At 33.8% G+C, this 12936-nt stretch overlaps 1 pseudogene; it reads right to left on the reverse strand.

The window, feature by feature from the left end:
- Positions 1–11018: 11018 nt before the first annotated feature.
- LOC117914749 lies at positions 11019–12448 on the reverse strand (annotated as a pseudogene).
- Between the last annotated feature and the right edge of the window lie 488 nt (positions 12449–12936).

Here is a 12936-nt window from a genome sequence, read left to right on the forward strand (position 1 = left end):
GTGGCTGCCGAAGATGGTGATATTGTCAAAACTGCTATGGGCGCTATAGAAGAAGCAATTGCTTCCATAAGAATGAAAAATTCAGAGAAAGATGATAAAAAAAAAAAAAAAAAAACGAAGGTGAAATGACGCGTAGTGACTGCTCTGAAACATATCTGATTGCTGTTTTCAATGTTTCATATTCGGCAAGCTTCTATGCTGGCAAGTATCTAACTGTGCTTTGATTAGTTGTTTCATATTTGAAAACCTTCTCGTATCTTGGTTCTTCTTAGACATTTTCTAGGTTAATCCACATGCATTTGAGCCCACTGATTAAGACATGAAGTGTGGTTTTTGATGGTTCATCTCATTTTCTTCATTTATGCTCTGTTTTCGTAATTTTCTCTCTACTCCTGGCGTTTGCACATTTTTGGATATGAGACCGCACCTTGGGATGCGAGACCATGAGATGGTGGTGTTGACAAGAAAAAGCAGTGAGCTAGCAGCTCAGCCTATTTTGCTGGATAGGAGCCTATTTTCAGCTGACAGTAAAACCGACGACCCAGAGTTGGGTTTGTCATTGCTCAAATGGGTTCGGCCCTATGTCACAAGATTCACAAGTTTGGCGCAATGATGGCGGCCAAAAATTTTAGAAATAATAGAAGGTGGATTGGAATGTGTGGAATCAAGGGCTTAAAGCATCCTTTTTTTAACCGAAAGTCTTTAGGTTTTACTCAAATGAGTGAAGGACAAGGTGAGGCTAAAAGCCAAGTTTGTGAGGCAGCGAGGAAGGGTGACACTGCCAAACTGAGAGCTTTGATAGACTCCGGAGCAGACGTTTCGTTCTTCGATGGTTAAGGCCTTAACCCACTCATGCACGCTGCCAGGTTCGGCCACGCTGATGATGTCAAGATTCTGCTCGAAACCGATGTTCCTTGGAACGCACTCTTTCCTTCCAATCTCTCTGCCGGCGATTTCACCATGGATTCCGGCCGCCAAGAAGCATTCGAAGTCCTATATAAGTTTTTTTTTAGGCCATTTTTTTCCCCTCTGTATTTTTATCACGGTCTTCTTTCTCTCCCACCCTTTTTTTTTTTTGGTTTCCTTCTACTTTCTCTTCATCCAAACACTTTTTTTCTTCCTTCTTCTTCATCTTCTTTTCCTTGCTCCCTTTCTTTCCCATTTTCTTACTTCTTCCTTACTTGAGGTTGTTCTATTGTCACAACTCCTCTAATGCCACCATGGGCTAGTAACGTCCACATCGTGTTGCCTTGATGTCGAAGCTTCTCACCACAACAACTCCTCATCGACATCAAAGTCACTCCTCTCAATGTATTGCTCTTTCATCCTTAATCTTACCATGGGCCCTCATTACGCTCCTTTGTCGTCAACAACCATCTTCTCTGTAGGGGACGCCACTATTTCTCTGGCCACTGCCACGAGAACCATGTCATAGTGATTTATGATTATAGATCTCAAATCTCCTCGATCTATTTTGGTATTTTTCATGTTTTATGATTTTGGCATGTTTAATAGGTGAGAAAATTTGTTTTGTAATTATTTTGGGTTTTTTTTTTTTGTTTTGTTCAAAATCCCTTAGTGATAGTGAGCAAAAAAGGTAAAATTCCTCAAAGTCACTTGGATCATTCACATTCTTTAAGCCTAAGTAGTTACTAGTGTTTGCTTGTTCAAGATAATGAGTTTCACATTGTAATTTGAGATTCTTTACTCTTAGTTTGTTTGTACATCGAATGCATGGAAATGGGTTTTGATCGAGAATGAAAAAAATGAAACATTTCATGGGTAATAATATGTAAGGTAACTAGATAGTTTATAATATTCTAATATATTCTCAAATAACATGTTCCAAATTTTGCTATTGTTCTTTCTTTACTATTTTTAATTTTTAATGATTTGTGAATGTAATTACATGAAAGTTGTATATTCTACAAATGACAAGAATCGAGACAATGTTCTGTATATGCTATTTCTAATTCACACGGGAGGTATTTTAAACATTGCATTTCATTTAATTTGTTGGATTTTATTCCCTACAATCATTTATGTCTTTTATGAAACTATAGGATAAACAATTCAATTAATTAATGTCTCATTTTCTCAAGCAGAGTGTGTGTGCTCTTGATTTAGTCTCTTGCCAAAAGTTTAGTTTAGTTGGGGAATTCTTAAAAATGATATCTTGAATATAGATATTTTAATTTAAGAACGAAAGCAAAAAGTAGTGAGGAGTCAACTTGAATGAAACTGCTCTTGATAAAAACATGGGAGAATGAGTCCATTCATCATAAAGTGGACCTTGTTTACAATGTTGTAAATTCTGATCAAATTTCTATTTAAGATGTCTCTGGGACATCATGATCTTTGTCATCCTACATCAACGAACATGGAGCAAGTCTTGCTTGAAATTACGTTTCATGTTAGTTTGTTTTGTTTTGTCTTGCTCCATGCAAGTTCTACTTGAAATTGGAGAAGCTTCTAATTTATCTCTCCAATCACTTTTACCCACCAATTAGGACACTATCAAGTTTTTCCTTAATTTTATATTAAATCCTCCAAATGAAAATGGTTAACTGTTCTTTTGATGACTGCAAATTATTTAGTTTTACTGTTTTAAGAAATGTAGTTCTTTGTTATATCATTCTTCTAACTTTGCAGCAAATTTGGGTGGTTGGTTCCACCTTTTATTTTGTTGTAGTTTGAATTTAGGATGGTTCCATATGTTGAATATTCTGGACAATAGAATCTCCATTAAAGCAATTGTAAAGCATATATTTGAAAATCTTTATATAATGGATGTGAATTGTCTATGCTTTATCATGATTACTAACTGATATTCTAATCTTCTATCATTATCTTTTTTTTTTTTTTTTTTCAGGTCATCAACAATTTTCTTGATCTTGACAAGGTAGAACTTAAGAACATGAGAGCATGGTCTGGTGCTTATTTTGATTGGGGAAAGTTAATATCAAGATTGTCAATTCAATGCTTCTATTTTTATTTTTATTTTTATCACTTTTAATGAATAACATGATCTATGTTTTTAGGGAACCCAAATTTATGTCAAATCTGCTTATGTAAACATATTAACTATCAAAAAGATGTATTTATACGCAATGATTCTATTAGGATATAAGAATTATAAAAAATAAAAAATAGAAAAGGATTAAGAAAATTAACAAGCTATCAAGAGGGTTGCATTTTAATATTTTTAACTATTTCTCATAAATTTCATGTCTATAATATTATTAAAATTAGATAGTTAATTATGTAGTAATGAAGTTCTTCAATCAATATAAACTAAGAGTGGAAATACCTATAAAATAAATAAATAAACTAAGAGTGGAAATAGGTAAGACAATGAAGAAAAATATGGATTTTTGAAACCAAAAACAATTTTTGAAATAAATTATAATCTACTTATGGAAACAAAAAATGATCTACCATGAAAACAATTAACATAACATTAAAAGTTAGTTTAAACTTTAAAGAGTTAGCATTAAAAGCATAGGTCTTTAACACTATAGTTTTTTTTTCATGTGTCATATGCAATGTTTTCAGAACCGGACCGGTCATTAAACTAGAAAAGTTACTAGTTCACGATTCACTGGTCGAACCGGTGGTTGAACTGCGGTCGAACTGGTGACGTCATAAATATATAATTTATAAATTATTAAAATTAAAAAATAATTATAAATATAAAAATAAAAATTTATATATTATTTAAAAATTAAATTTTTATTTAAAAATCAGAAATTTATTTAAAATTATAATGTTTTTATTAATTTAAATTAAAATCATAAGTTTTAAATCTGAAATAAAATAATAATAAATAAAAATAAATAAATAATAGTGAGATCACTAAGATGTGGTAAAAAATAATTAACATATATATATATATATATATGGAAGAAAGAGAGAAAATGGGGGTTGCAGTGGGGTCGCTAGGAGGAAGGGTTTCAACAACACGGCGTGAGAGAAGTGGGGTTGGCTTTTCCAGCACTGGGGTGGGTTCCGGCAAGCAAATCTTCCTTCCCACCTCTTTGAAACGCCGACGTATCTGCCAGAATCATTGGTTGAGCCCCAACTTCTTTACATTCTTCCTCGCGATGGTGAGCTCCGCGACTTTCGTGGGAGAAATGCTCTGCAACTCAGTTGGGTTCGACTGGTTGGCGTGTCCGGCGGCTACGGAGCTCGAAATGGGTTATGGCAAGCAAAAAGAGAAGGTTTTCCAATGCGGGGGTTGATTCGTTCCCAATTGGTGTCTCAGCTGATTCATGTCCAGTTGGTGCTCTTTGATTGAGAGAGTAATCAACAAAATTTATAACCTATATCACCATGCATTAGGATAGCTTTAGCTAATATAGCATAGTGGCTCTAGGATTGTTCATTGGAAAGGGTTTTCAATTCACGACTAATACCAATTCAAAGTAAATTGGTGTTTTTTCATTTCAAGGTTAGCTTTAAAAGAAAACATAATCTTTGGTGGAAAAGGTTTGGTTTTAAGCTAACTAAAAAGCAAGTAATGGAAATTACTTATGAAGAAAAACATTCCTTGGAGGTTTGGGTTCACAGGGGAGGTTCCTTATGCAAAAACAGAGCTCCGGTCATTTGGTTCATTTCCTCGCATTAGAGAATTAACATATAGTCAATTCTCTAACTGGTGCTGTACAGATGTATCCCTTTAATAGATTTCAGCTCTAATTCCCTCTCACTGATGCAACTTGCAATGGCTCATGCCTCTCACCTAGCATTTGCCATTCAAGATGATCTTTAACTTTGGACTTTCCTTCTCAAGCTCGCAAGAGATAACTAATGGATGTCTCCTTAGAGTCCAAAAGCTTACCAAGTGCTGGCAATTCTAGAAACTCCTACCTTCAAGTCACTTCCCAAAAGCTCGCAAGAGATAAACAAGTACATCTCAATAGATGGAGATTACCTGCCTTACCAAGTGTTGGCTCAAGTGACTTGAAGGTGTTTTAAGTTAACTAAAAACATAGAAATCATTAAAGGATCACACTTTCTCTTCATTAATGGCTGAAACCACAAAGCTATAAATTCTTGCACTTGGAACCTTTCCCTGCAACCTTAGCTCCAAGGAACTAAAAGTCTAGCCACTCATTCTCTGAGGAAACTTCCTCAGAGTTTGTTTGGCTAGAAAATAAAAAGAACGAGAAAACAAAAATATATATATGAAAAGCAGAGCAAGTGCTCTGTAGATATATTGCTTATGCAAAAGGTTGTCTCTAAGAACAAGCTCCAGAATATCTCTAAAGAAGATTACAAACTATATATATATGGGTTTATTTACCCCTTGTTCTTACTTACGGACTAAGGAATCCTATGATAGGTGGATTACAAGGAGAGTTTGGGGATTTAGACCTCAAATATCTAAAGCAAAATATCCCAAAATATCTCAAAATGTTGGTCGGAAATATCAGGAAGCTTCAGGAGTACACCGCGGCACTGTGCAAAATGGCTGCAAAACTCTCCGAGTGAGCGCTATCAGAAGATCCGGACATGTCTGCCCGGGGAAGTTGAAACGCCTCCTCTCCCATCCGGCGTCAGGGGATCCGGATGTGAAATATATGATCAAAGGATCCGGACATGTCTGACCGGACATAATTCTGGATGAGATATCCGGACCTCGCAGGGGGAATCGTCTACGTGTGCAAGGTGTAGGGACCCCTCCCCCTGATGACACGGAGTGAACATCTCTATCCGGATCACTCCATTCGGATTCCCAAAGAGGACAAATGGCGGCGCTCCCCCTATCCGGAACAACTCCATCCGGATTCCCCAAGAGGACATGTGCCGCCATGCTATCCGGCACTCGTGAACATCACACTCCGGATGATAGCATATCCTATCCGGATATTTTGTCCTAATCATTGACTACAGTGAGCAAGCCTTGCTACAGCCCACGTTCTGCTGCTCTCCAATGGTGTGTCCGGACACCCTGTCCGGACATCTTTGCCATGGATTCCAAAGAACTCTCCTCAATCTCGGATTGCTTTGGTGATCAAAAAGCTATCAAAACACCAAAAGTTAACACAATTTGATTAGAATTGGTTGCAAGGGTCCTTAATATGTTAATTGGGTTAAAAGGTGATAACTACTACTCAACAATGTTTATAAGAGTTAATTACAAGCTATCAAATAGCACTTTTTGAGTAGTAATCAGGGGTTCTAGCAGGGAGAGGAGAACACGGGGGCTGGGGGGTTCCAGCAGGGTCACGAGGTCTTGCCGGCGAGGACAACGACAATGGGAGGAATAAAAAATAAAAGAAGTTGAACCGGACGATTAAGAGAGAACCGTTCGGTTCGCTGGTCGGACCACCGATTTAGCCGGTCCAATTCTGACCCATCCACTTTTCGGTCCAATTGGGCAGACCGAACAGGAATTGTGGTCGGGCGGCGGTTGGACCAATAGGACTGGCTAGTCCGGTCCGGTTTTTAAAACCATGGTCATATGTGTGAATTCTTTACTATGTTGCTCTTACTTCCTCTTTTGATAAACTTAATAATTGTAAACTAGGATGTCTTCCATGGAGTTTAAATATTCATTGTTTTTTACATTGAATTTAGAGTTACAAAGTCAATTCAATTACAATTGGTGATATGGAAGGTTAATAGGTGTATTCATTGTATTTATCTTTTATGATATTAAAGATAAATAGGTGTATTCTCCTACAATTTTTTTTTAAAATTTTTTTTTTGGTATTTGTTGCTTATGTTTCTATTAATGTTGTGTTTATCCTACTAGGTGTCCAAGAAATATACCAAGAAGAAGACAATGGTGAAGAAATAAAGACCACATCTTACAAAGATAATGTTGTACTTTTCAATTGAAGTTCGTATATTATCTTAATTGAATGTTTTTAACTAGGTTTTGTTTGTATATAAAATTAAATAGAGAGTAACTTGGAAAAGATTTACGAAATTGTCTTTTTAATATTCAAATGTATATGTAATAATTTATTTATTTTTATTTTTATTTTGCCTTGAATAGTAGTTTCTTAACATTATTCTAGGACTTGATTGTAATGATCATAATTAAAAGGTACCAACTTTAATTTGGAGATATGTTTCATATGGTAATAGGTTCATTTTCCATTAAAAAACTAAAATTATAATAAAATAATATTAAAATTTTCATAATCAACCTTGGCTAATGGGTCATGCCCAATATTGCCATGTGTAGTAGCAATTATAAGATGTGATATCAAACATTGACATATATAAGTCAATTATGATATGTATAAAATCTAACATTGACATATGTATCTATAAACCTTGATATATGTGGGGTTAAGCATGACATATATGATACCTAACCTTGACATTTGTTAGACTAATCTTAACATAAGAGTGAGTTAACCTTGACATAAGATTAAGTAATCTTGACATAATTGAATCCAATCTTAACAGATATGAAAGAAACATTAACATATCACATACTAATAAGATTTCATCATTTGTAAAAATAGAGAAAATTTTAACATACGTATATGTCAAAGTTACCTTTAAACTTTTCTTGACATTGGCATAGATGACATATATAAACAGTAACCTACCTTGACAGATATACCTTATATTGACAATGAAAAACTATCAATGAAGGCTTCTTTTCTTTTGTAGTGGTCTTATCTAAACACTAACCGCTATTTGTGATTAATTTTAGTAGTAAGGAATTGACTAAATTTTATGATTCCCATAACTGTATTAATAAAAGCTCATCTCGTCCACTAGATGCCTTCATGGTTAGGATGTTAATCTATGGTTTGAACTTTTGGAAGGAACATTTGATAGAAGTAGTTTAGCTCATAACCTAACACTATCAGCTTTTCCATCTAGACTTGTCCCAACACAACAAAATGGTGTATGTGTGTGTAAAAGAGAGAGAGAGAGAGAGAGACCATAGAACTTTTGGAAGGAACATTTGATTGAAGTAGTTTAGCTCATAACCTAACACTATCAACTTTTCCATCTAGACTTATCCCAACACAACAAAATGGTGTATGTGTGTGTAAAAGAGAGAGAGAGAGACACAGACAGAGATGGACATAGGACATTATCGTAAACCCATATAGAAATGTGTGTGAATTACGTTAACAAAAAAGGGGCCAAAAAGAAAAAGGAAACACGCTGAAGGGGAAAAAAATCTGTGTATTACATTAACAACAAACCTTTCCATCCCTCCCAAAAAAGGAAACATGCATAGACAGAGAGAGAGAATCAAAACAAAAAAATAAAGTACAGAGTGCAGTAAGAAAAACAATATAAAAATGGGTTATAATTTGTTAGAGAAATGGATAGTAAAGATGTCATTTGTTATACCTCCGACACAGGTCATTCTCTAAGCTATGTTTGGTTCCCAGAAAATTTGAAGGAAAATGCAAGGGAAAGAAAATACAAAGGAAAAGTAGAGGGAAAGAAAAAGTGAAGGAAAATAAAAAAATAAATTAAAAGTTGATAAATTATTTTTTTTGTTACTTCAAACTCATTTTATTTATTTTAACTCATCAATATAAAGATTAAATAATTTAAAATATATAAGTTTTTAATTAGTTTTAATCATATTTGATTTTCTTTGATATTTTTTATAGAACAACCAAACAAAAAAAAAATCATTTTCCTGTGTATTTTTTTTCTTTCCTTAGTATTTTCCGGGAACCAAACATAACCTAATTAAATCATAGACTATCTAGTGAACATAGTTTCAGATATTTAAGTCAAATGAAACAATTTAGTGGTATCTCAATTTCTTAAAATCATTATGGGAGGTGGTGATGATGGTGGTGGTGGAGGTGATGGTAATGGTGAATATGATGGGTTGGTGATGATAGGAGCAGTATGTAGGCAGTGATCGAGGCGGCTTCCAGTTGTAGCATTCATGGTGGGTGGGTGGTGCAGTGGTGACAACCACAGCGCTTGTGTTGTGTTAGTCTAAGGGAATGTCCATTTTCTTACTAAAATAATTACCCAAGATCTCACTCGTATATCACTCACATATTAATTATTAATCTAGACACTAGTTTGATCGCTTCTTAAGATTGAGAACGTGTGTGACATAATAGCTTGGAGATAGTGTATATCTACTTGTTATATTCAATGTAGTTAACCTTAGTTATAGTAATTAAATACAAAAATAAATAAATTTAAAAAAATATATTAATATTTTAAAATAAAAAATACTGTTATATATAAACATGTATTTTATATTCTTTAACATATCGGAACTAAATATATTATATCCTTTGATCTATATCAATATTTTGTTAAAATAACTTTATTAATGTATGTATTATTGTTTTTTCTATCATTTTTTAAGTTTTTTCTAATATTTCTATGAGTTTTTTTATTAATTTTCACCCGTTGATATTTTGTATTAAAATATTCACCTATATTTCCCGATATATTATATTTATAAAATCAAGTTACTAATATATCTATCAAAACTGTTATTTTCATCATTGATCCAAACCATGTATAATGTTCGTGATTAGGCTAAATACTCATAAAGACAATGTTGAATTGAATCATACATACATAAAATGTACACTAAATAAATTGAATAATCAATTTTATTTATTTGTCTCAAAATTAAATAAATTTCATCCAAACTTCTCTTATCCTTTTTAATAGTTAACTTCATTCATCTCCTTTTTGACTCAAAGTAAGGAAGGTTTTTGACAAAATTTCAAACTAATGGAGGTTAGATGTGTATAACCAAACCTTAGAAGAGGTTAATGAAATTAACCCACTAATCATTCTTTCTTATTTGACTTAATGTATATCATAACCATCTAATATAGATCTACAATATGCTAGTTTTTTTTGTTTAAGCTATTAGCTTAAGTATTAGTGGCCTTGATATATATTAACTAGTACATGTTTTACTTCCTTACACTTACATGTTGAAAACAAGTACTTAAATAAAGAGCTTGAGTTGCCTAACAAGTGAGATCATTACAAGTACAAACACCAAGTTGATGACAATATACTTGGAAACCCAATGAGGTGGGCAATATATTGAGTTCTAGAGCTAGTGATTTATTGAATAATTGCTAAAAAACCTTAACCAACAATATCATGGACATTTTTCTTCTAAAATCCTTTGTATGGTCTTAAACAATACAATTAGGTCCTCAAACATAGTTTTAGAATAGTTTAAGCATTCAAACCTGATGTCTTCTATGATAGGGCATAATTGTAGTTCTAAGATAGCTAAATCAAGTTGCAACTGTTGTGATTTTTTCTAGCCATACATAATATTGATGATAGGTTGGTAGCATTGAAATAATTTTAGGTTTAATAAGTTTTCACAATTTTAAAACACATTTGTGTAGTTAAGAGGCACTCACCACTCAAATAGACAAGCATCATTTGTAGAGCTAGACAGATAGAGTCTCGTACTAAATTGAGGATTGACTTTGATATTATCTGTAACCACTTAATCCATGCTATATAAGTATTATTCACTCTTGATTGACATTTTTTTCCTTCATTTTTTCTTCCTTTTTATTTTTCATTTCTATTTTTTTCCCCCTCAAAATTTTCAAGAACTAAATGTAAAAAGTATTTCAAATAGAAACACTACCAAATATATTCTTAATAGTTGTAACTTAGAATAATTCGTTTTTAAAAAAAAAAAAAAAATCCGGCCTCCATTCCTAACTTAAAAAGCAAAATGGTTGGTATCTAAATATCCTTAAATCTCTCTCTCTCTCCTAAATTCATGGCCACCAAAACTTTTAAGAAATAAAAAATAGAAGAACATGAATTTTATGAGGACTTTGATATTATATCTTAATTAAAAACACAAATTTGTGTCTTTATTATCACATAGATCCAAACCTTTTGATAGTATTAAACAATATAACTTTTATTCATTAACGGAAGGACATTATAACAATATGATTTTACAATAAAAATCATTTGTCATGTTGTCAAAAGTACTTCAAAGACTACACGCAGCATAATATGGCAAAAGCCCTACTAAGGGTCTCATACCACGTAACTCTTTATTCTTCTCATGGTTTACCTATACCCTCCATATATATAACTCAGTTGGAGTTTGTATACATAAAACTTATTAGCAAGTGAGGTTGTCACCAGGTGAAACCCCGAGCTACAGTAGTCCTTGTAATACCCGACGCGTGCATTAACAGCAGGCGTGTTTCCACCATTACATTCGACAGCACCATTGATGGCTCGAATCGTGGCTCCAAAACCTTGGTCTAAGACAGAGTGAACATTGTTCATCCAAAACCACAATGCAGTCTTGAATGAAATAAGCACGTCAGTTGCAACAATTCCGGGGTTGCCCAAACCATCAAATCCAATGCTGTTTCCAGCAGCACCATAGTTGTAGTTCCATGTTAGTTGGAGTGGTCCACGGCCATAGTACTTCTGCCCGGCCACACATGGATATTGGGTATTGTTTGAATCACAATAGTCATGAGAGGCACCATCGATTTCTTCAATATAACAAAAGTCTGCATGCATGCACAAATTATTAACATTTAAGTTGACATGTATGTGAAATATTTTACTAACAAATGTACCATAATTCTTATAAAATTAGCTGAAATGTAGCATTTGTTTTCAAATTTAACCTAAGAATAACTTGCAAGCTTATTATACATGGACATGCAGAGTCAAATTAATGACTAAGAGCAATGGATTCCGAACTATTTAAAATTCAATTAAAAATTTGATTGAAAACTAATCTTAAAATAGGTTTTGCTCTAAATAACATTAAATAAAAGTTTGTCCATTTTAAAAACAATACTAGACTGAAAACATTTTTTGAGAATTTGTTCTAAAAAAAAAATTAGGGTATTTTCGGATTTTTTTTATGGAGTAATTTTACAAATAATTAAAAATATAAAAATATTTTATATTGTACATAAGACTAGAAAGAGGGTATGCACATATATCCATGGATAATAAAAAATATTAAATAGTTGGAATTTAAGGCTTTATAAAGCAAGTGTTAGACAAAGAAAATCTTACGTCCAGTCTCTTGTGTGACATGGGCGAAGAAAGCTGCAATCTCGCGCTTAGTACCATTGGCAGAACCATCGTTGCCGAACTGAGAATACGAATTCGAGGCATTAAGAAACGCTGCACGGGTGTAGAAATTCTTCCCAGCACAACTCGAAGCAGCTTGATTAATTATCCCATCGAAAAATGCCTGTGTCACAATATCAGCAACCGAGCTGCCACCACCGGAAGAACCATTGCCGCCACTTGAATAACAAGGACCCGATTGGCAAGTGTTACCACAGTAGTCATTGCCGGTGCCACAGTACCCGAACTTACTGCAACATTGGTCTGAGGCACACCCACAGTTCTGAGCCACTGCAGCTCCGCAAAGGGCCCCAACAAGAAGGATTGTTAGTAGCTTGGCTGCCATTTTTGGGAGATGTTTTGTGGAAGAAAGAAGGGAGAATATGTGAGGTGAAGATGAAAACTACGCTTGTCTTGGAGAGGTATTTATAGGGCAGGTAGGAGAGTTCTAGTACAAGATGTTAGTGTTTTTTTCAAATTCAATTGCAACATGCAATTGACTGAATGGAGGAGTGTGGAAAAACGGAAGGCTTCAAATTCATAGATATAATGTACATTGTATCAATGTCCTGATTTTTTGGGTTATCTAATAGAGACATATGCATGTTTCTCCACATACATAACAAATGATATTGCCTAACTTTGAATTTAGAAACCCTAGTAATTAAAGAAGTTGGATGAAGAAATGTTTGTTAGACATGGGAAAAAATTGCAATCAAATGACGTGTGAGGAAACTTGTTTTAATTTTGGCCTTCACTGATATCTTCCTTGGCTCAATTGGGATGTGGGGTTGGATGCAAAACGATCATATGCAGGGTTTGAAAATTTTGCCACTCCCATCCAACACAAGGATCAACTCATCA

Source organism: Vitis riparia, chromosome 5 (genome assembly GCF_004353265.1).
Source record: "Vitis riparia cultivar Riparia Gloire de Montpellier isolate 1030 chromosome 5, EGFV_Vit.rip_1.0, whole genome shotgun sequence".
NCBI classification, from domain to species: Eukaryota; Viridiplantae; Streptophyta; class Magnoliopsida; order Vitales; family Vitaceae; genus Vitis; species Vitis riparia.